We start from the raw sequence: 6,302 nt of genomic DNA on the forward strand, positions 1-6,302 counted from the left end.
GTTCGTAGTTTCGCTAGCCCTAATTAGTTAGGTTTAGCAGCCTTTAAGTGTTAATCTTATCTTATCTTTTCAAAAAACACAGTTTATCTAGTTTCTATAGGTAAAGGCTATTATAAGTATAATAGTTAAGGTTTGTCTCGCTTAAAGGGTCGGAAAGATCGAGGAGTAACCTATTATCTACAAGATCGACCCTAGCTAGCTTAGCTCTATAGTTTTTGTCCTTAGTTAGTCTATTAGTCGCTTAATCTTTTAACTTAGTTAAAGTTTTGATTAAACCCTTAATAGGTTTAATCTTTTGACTTAGTTAGTATAGTACCTTAGGCTTGTAGTATAGGTAAGGTTAGCAATAGTAGCGAGTAGGTAATGTCGATAATAGCGGCGCTAGTCGTCTTAGCGCTAACTTTACCTTGCTTTTAATTTCCTTCTTTAATTAATAATAACCTAGCAACACTGTTACTAATATAGTCGCGCGCTGCCTCCGCCGATCGCTTAGGCCTCGAGGCCTCGATAGGACGCAAGAATAAGAGGGGGACCTAAATACTAGGGAAAGGGCCTTATAGGGCGCATTAGTAAAGAGGTAAATTTCTTAAAAGAGTAGGCGATTAGTTAACGCGTTATAGCGCGCTTGTTAACGCTCGGTGCGCGTTTACTATAGTAGTATAGTCTTATTATCCTAATTTGTCGGCCTCTAATTAGTTAGCTAATAGTACCCTAGGGGTAGCATTAATCCTAGGTGCCTTTTGCGATATTATAGGCCCTTAGCCTTTTTCTTGTCCTTTATACTAGTCTAATACTTATCTAATAACTCGGTTATGTCCTTAAAGGAACCTTTAGCTTCCTATAAGTCCTATTTAGGTAAATAGCCTTGCTATCTTAATAGGTACTCCTTCTTGCCTTTTCTAGTCTAGTGCTATAGGATACGTTCTATAGACTATAGCTCTTTACTATCCGCTAGTATGTCTTCGTATTTAGTAGAGGCTTTATCCCCCTCGTGTAGGTAATATAGTTTTAGGAGGGATACGTAGAAGGTGTTATAGATAGTGTAATAAGGGGGAAGCTATAACTAGTAAGCCTATATACCCTTAGCCTCTCGGATACGGAATAGACTAATGTATCTTAGTACAAGCTTAGGCCTCGTTTTGCCGTTAGGTAATAGGTGTTTGCGGATACGGAGGTTCTTTGTACTAAGTATAACTATATCGCCTTATTTGAAGGTTATTAGCGTATAGTGTTTGTTATAATAGGCCTTCTAGTAGGCCTAGGCCTTTACTAGTTTGTTAGCTAACTTAGTGTAAATTTCCCGTATCTTTTAAACCCTCTTAATAGCCGCTAGTATTTTAGGTTAACCCGCTTCCCTTTCCTTACGCTCGGCCTCGAGCGATAGGGGGTCTTGCGGCATAGCAGCGTTCTAGCCTATTATAGCTATATATAGCGACACCTTAGTTAACGAGTAGACACTATTATTATATACGAATTTAGCTAGTTATAGGAGGTTGACCTAGTCGTTAGGGTTCTTATTAATATAGCTACGTAGGCACTGCTATAGGGTAGCATTTTGCCTCTCGGTTTAGCTATCTGTTTGTAAATAGAATGCTATAGACAGGCGATGCTTAAGTCTTAGCTATAGGCATATCTTACTCTAATAGTAAGATATAAATGTCGAGCCTCGGTCGGAGACTATCTCTTTAGGGGTTCCCTAATAGCTATAGAAGATGTTATTCTATAATAATTTAGCTAGGTTAATAGCTGTCTAATCCTTCCGTACCGGGATATATCGAGCACCTTTAGTAAATCGATCTACTATAATAAGGATAGTATCGAAGATGTCTTTACTGCCCCTACGCTTAGTAGGTAGAACTTTAGAAGGCCTATAATAAAGTCTATTATTAGTTTAGCAAATGGTTTCTTTAGGATAGGGAGTAAAGACAGCTCGCCGAATAGCAAGTGCTTTAGTGCTTTAACTCGCTAGCATACTATATAGGTCTATATATACTCCTTTATATACCGCTTACTATTTAGCTAGTAGTATATACGCGATAGTAACTCGTGCGACCTCTCTATACTATAGCAACTAGCGAGCTTACTATTATAGTGCCTCTTTAAAAGCTCTTACCTAATCGATTGTTTAGCGGAGATATAGTATCTGCCCTTAAACTTTAAGTAACCCTTATTATCGATCGACTAGTTACTCTTACTAGATCGAGTCGTTCGCCTACTTACAAGCTTACTAACACGTTCGATAGTAAAGGCGTCCCTCTACTAAGTACGTAATAGCTTATCTATAAACGATTAACTATCCCTATTTGCAAGGTTATTTAATAGCACCCTCGCTATCGAACGAGGTACGTATTATATATATCTAATAGTACTAGCAGCCGGAACTACTGCAACGTCTTCTATAGTGCTATCGCTATAGATAGCAATGTCTTTAATCGAGTTATTATAGCTCGAGCGATCTACGTCCTTTCTTTTAACGTATACTAGAAGAACGACAACTCCGCTATAGTATTTGTTGCCGCCGCGGGGTCCGGAAGTCCGCTTATCCTACGCTTACTTTATAGTAAGGTCTATAGCAATCTTATACTACAGGGTTGGAAACAAAGAATTAATGTTTTAGGTCTCGCTATCGTAATTAGGTCGCCTCGATAGGCTATTAGTAGGGTTGCTTACGCCTAGCCGATATAATATATTAAAATCAAACCTAGCGAGGAAGACGGCCTATCTAGCCTATCGACCTATAACCCTAGTAACCTTAGTAATGCTACGGAGGTTGTTATAGTCTATATAGACCTGTATCGTATATTAGGCCCTATCGAGGTAGTGCCTCTAATACTTAAAGGCCTCGATAATAGCTAGTAACTCTTGCTCGTAGGTCTCGTAGCGACGCTTAGCATTAATTATCTTTCTCGAGAAGAAGGCAATCGGGTACTAATAATAGTCTTTATTAGACTACTAAGATATAATAGCCGAAATAGCAAACTGCGAAGCGTTAGTCTTAATACGAATTAGTTTACTTAGTACGAAATAGTATAGTAAGGGGACTTTAGTAAAGCGTTGCTTTAGACCGTTAAAAGCGGCTTATGCTCTATTAGTCTATTTAAACTCTCTAGTTAGGTTGGCCTTAGTTTTAGTAAGCTTAGTTAGTAGTATTATATGCCTCGAATAGCTCTTAATAAACCGACGGTAGAAGTTAGCAAAACCTAGGAATAATTGAAGCTCCTTAATACTAGTAGGCGTTAGCTACTTAGTAATAGTTGTAATCCGATTAGGATTAGCCTTAATACCCTCGGTTAATACGAGGAAGCTAAGGAAGGCTACCTCCTTAGTAGCGAAGGTATATTTAGAAGGCTTGCAATATAGGCTATATATTCTTAGGCGATCGAGTACCTTACGGACTATAGCCTAGTACTCCGCAATATTAGGTAAGTGTATATAAACTAGGATATTATCTAGGTAAACTATATAGAGGTAATCTAATAGGCCTAATAGGGCCCGATTAATATAGGACTAGAATATTATAGGGGCGTTAGCTAGCCCGAATAGTATAACTAAGTACTCGAAATAGCTATAGCGAGTATAGAAGGCTATTTTCTATTTATCGCCCTTACGAATACAGATACGATAGTACGCATCCTTAATATCTAATATAGTATAGAAATAGGCGCTAGAAAGGCGATCGAGGGTCTTATTAATAAGCGGAAGTAGACAGCGGTCTTTAATAGTAATAACGTTAAGCCTACGATAGTCGACATATAGGCGTAGGCTACTATCCTTCTTCGGTACGAATAGGATAGGTATACTAGTAGGGCTATTACTATACTAAATTCGACTATTAGCTAGGTTCTTATTTAGGTACTTACGTAATATAGTAAGTTCTCGTTTACTAAGGTTGTAGAGGGGCCTAAAGGGGACCTCTTTGCCCTCTATAATATCAATCTTATAATTAGTCTCTTTAAATATAGGCAATATCGATACTAAGTAGTGTTTAAATATATTAATATAGGTCCCTCGAATAGGCTATAGTATTCGAGCAAGCTAATTAGGGTCTATACTATTAGGGGGCATATACTTATCGTTATCGCCTAATAGGTCGACTATTAGGTCGGCTAAGGTAGAGGCTAGTATTAGGTTACTAATAAACAGGACCCTAATATCGTTAGGGCACTCGCTAATATTAATATACTTAATATCCTCTTTCCTAGCGATCCCGAATCGCTACTATTAGCTGCCTAGGTCTATAGCGACAGCGTAGTATTTAAGAATAGGGTTTCCGATAATAATAGTAGCTCCTCTATATAGGTTGTCTATATCTACTACGTAGGTAGTAAAGTCTAGTAGGCGTTTATTTCCGAGGTCGTCCTTTAGAACTATAGGAACATAGTAGGCCCTATAGGTTAAGTGCCGAGCGTTATTAAACTAAGCAAGGGTTAGTAGGTTAGTCCTAGGCAATTGTCGAAGGTCTAATTACTTAGCTAGGCGACAGCTAATAAGGGCACTAACTGAATTTCCTAGGTCTAGTATAATCTTAGTTTTATAATTAGTGCTATGCGAGTCTAATACGAGACAGGTATATATAATAGCTAGTACGATATCGATAGTCTTACGCCGTATAAGGCTAACAGTTAGTACGGCGCTTATTCTTTTTTCGACTAATAGGAAGAGCCGATAGGGGTAGCGTTAGCGGCTAAAAGGTGTTTCCTATACTTAGCGGAAGCACGGTTAATTCGGGCCTAGTCCTTAGGTTTGTCGCATTAGCCTAGTAGATAGCTAGTACTATTACAATTGAAGCACTTTAATCCGGTTAGTAGATTGCCGTAGCTATTGTTATTATTAGTAGAGCGGTTAGCATTATAGGGATACGAGCCCCTTCTACGGCCCTTATTACGGCCTCCTCTATATAGCCGCCGGCTACGGCCTCTTCTACGGTTATTGTTACTATTCCTATTATTGTTAGTATTATTGTTCTAGTAGGAACCTTAGCTTCCTCCTCGGGCACTACGGTTTCTACGGTTAGTACTAGCTAGTCGGATCCTTAATTCTAGCCGTTACTAAAGCTAAATAGCCCGTTCGGCTGTTTCTACTTCGACTATAAATTAAATACGTATAAGATTAGTCTATTCGAATATACGGCGGCGGTCCAATTCGAGAATAAGCTCCTACCTAAGCTTTAGGCGTATTTCCGAGATCTATATAGAATTAGTCTTAGCCGGAAGGTTATCCTCGAGGGTCTTTAAATAGGCCTTAAACGAGCGGGCTAACTAATTAGTCTTCTACTTAGCTCGAAGGTATTAGTCCTAGGTATGTTACTGCCTTAGTATAGGGTTTCTAAGGGTATCTAGCATAATAGTTTTGTAGGTTTGCTACTAAATAGCGGTCTAATTATCGAGGGAGTTAAAGTAGTTATCCTAGATGCGTTTTAGGTCGCTATTAATGTATTGCATAGCGTAGATAACTAATAAATAGTCGTCTAGAAGAGCCCTTAGTATATTTCGCTAGTTAAGCTTATAATTACGTATATAATTATTGTATTGCTTGCGGCTAGAGCCGTTAAATATAGTGCAGTCCTTAAGCTTAGTATCCTTCTTTTAGACTAATAGTAGAGAAGAACTTATTAGCTTAGTATTAGTTACTAGGGTTTCCTATAGGCGGCGAATTTCGAGGAGGTTCACCTTTAGCTATTGTTCTTAACGTAAAGTAGCGAGCCTGTTTTAGGTAGCTTCTTAAAGTCTCGCTACTAGCTAGGGGCTAAAGGCTAGTTAGCTATATCGACGGTTAACAATATTGCTAAGAATGTCGTTAATAGGCAATTCTAGATTATTACCTAGAACTATAGGTTCTTCGGCAGGCCTAATAGTAGGCTCTTTAGTAGTAGGCCCTTTAGTAGGTGCTTTAGTAGGCACTTTAGTAGGCACTGTGCTACTAGCGTTGTCGTTGCTAGCGCTGCTAGCGGCGCCGCAGTTGTTGTTGCTTCGTAATAAGCCGGCTATTATAATAAGGGGTAACACTAATAATGTATTATAGGCCCCTATAGTGCGAATATAGCGGAATTAGCGAGTATCGGCCTAATGTGCTTAACTTAATATAATAGGCCGTATAGAAGGCCTTGCTTAATAATTAGTACGGTTGTTTTAGTAGAATAGTACGTATAGGTCCTATTCTTCGGGCGTAATATAGTTAAATCGATAGTTTTCGTAGCTATACCGCTAAAAGCTTGAAATAAGGACTATCTAGCTACTACCCTTAAAGGGTAGATCGAATACTATATAATAGGGGTTATATTAGTAGGTAGATAGGGTAGTAGT

Source organism: Pseudocercospora fijiensis (genome assembly GCF_000340215.1).
Source record: "Pseudocercospora fijiensis CIRAD86 unplaced genomic scaffold MYCFIscaffold_20, whole genome shotgun sequence".
In the NCBI taxonomy this organism is placed as follows: domain Eukaryota; kingdom Fungi; phylum Ascomycota; class Dothideomycetes; order Mycosphaerellales; family Mycosphaerellaceae; genus Pseudocercospora; species Pseudocercospora fijiensis.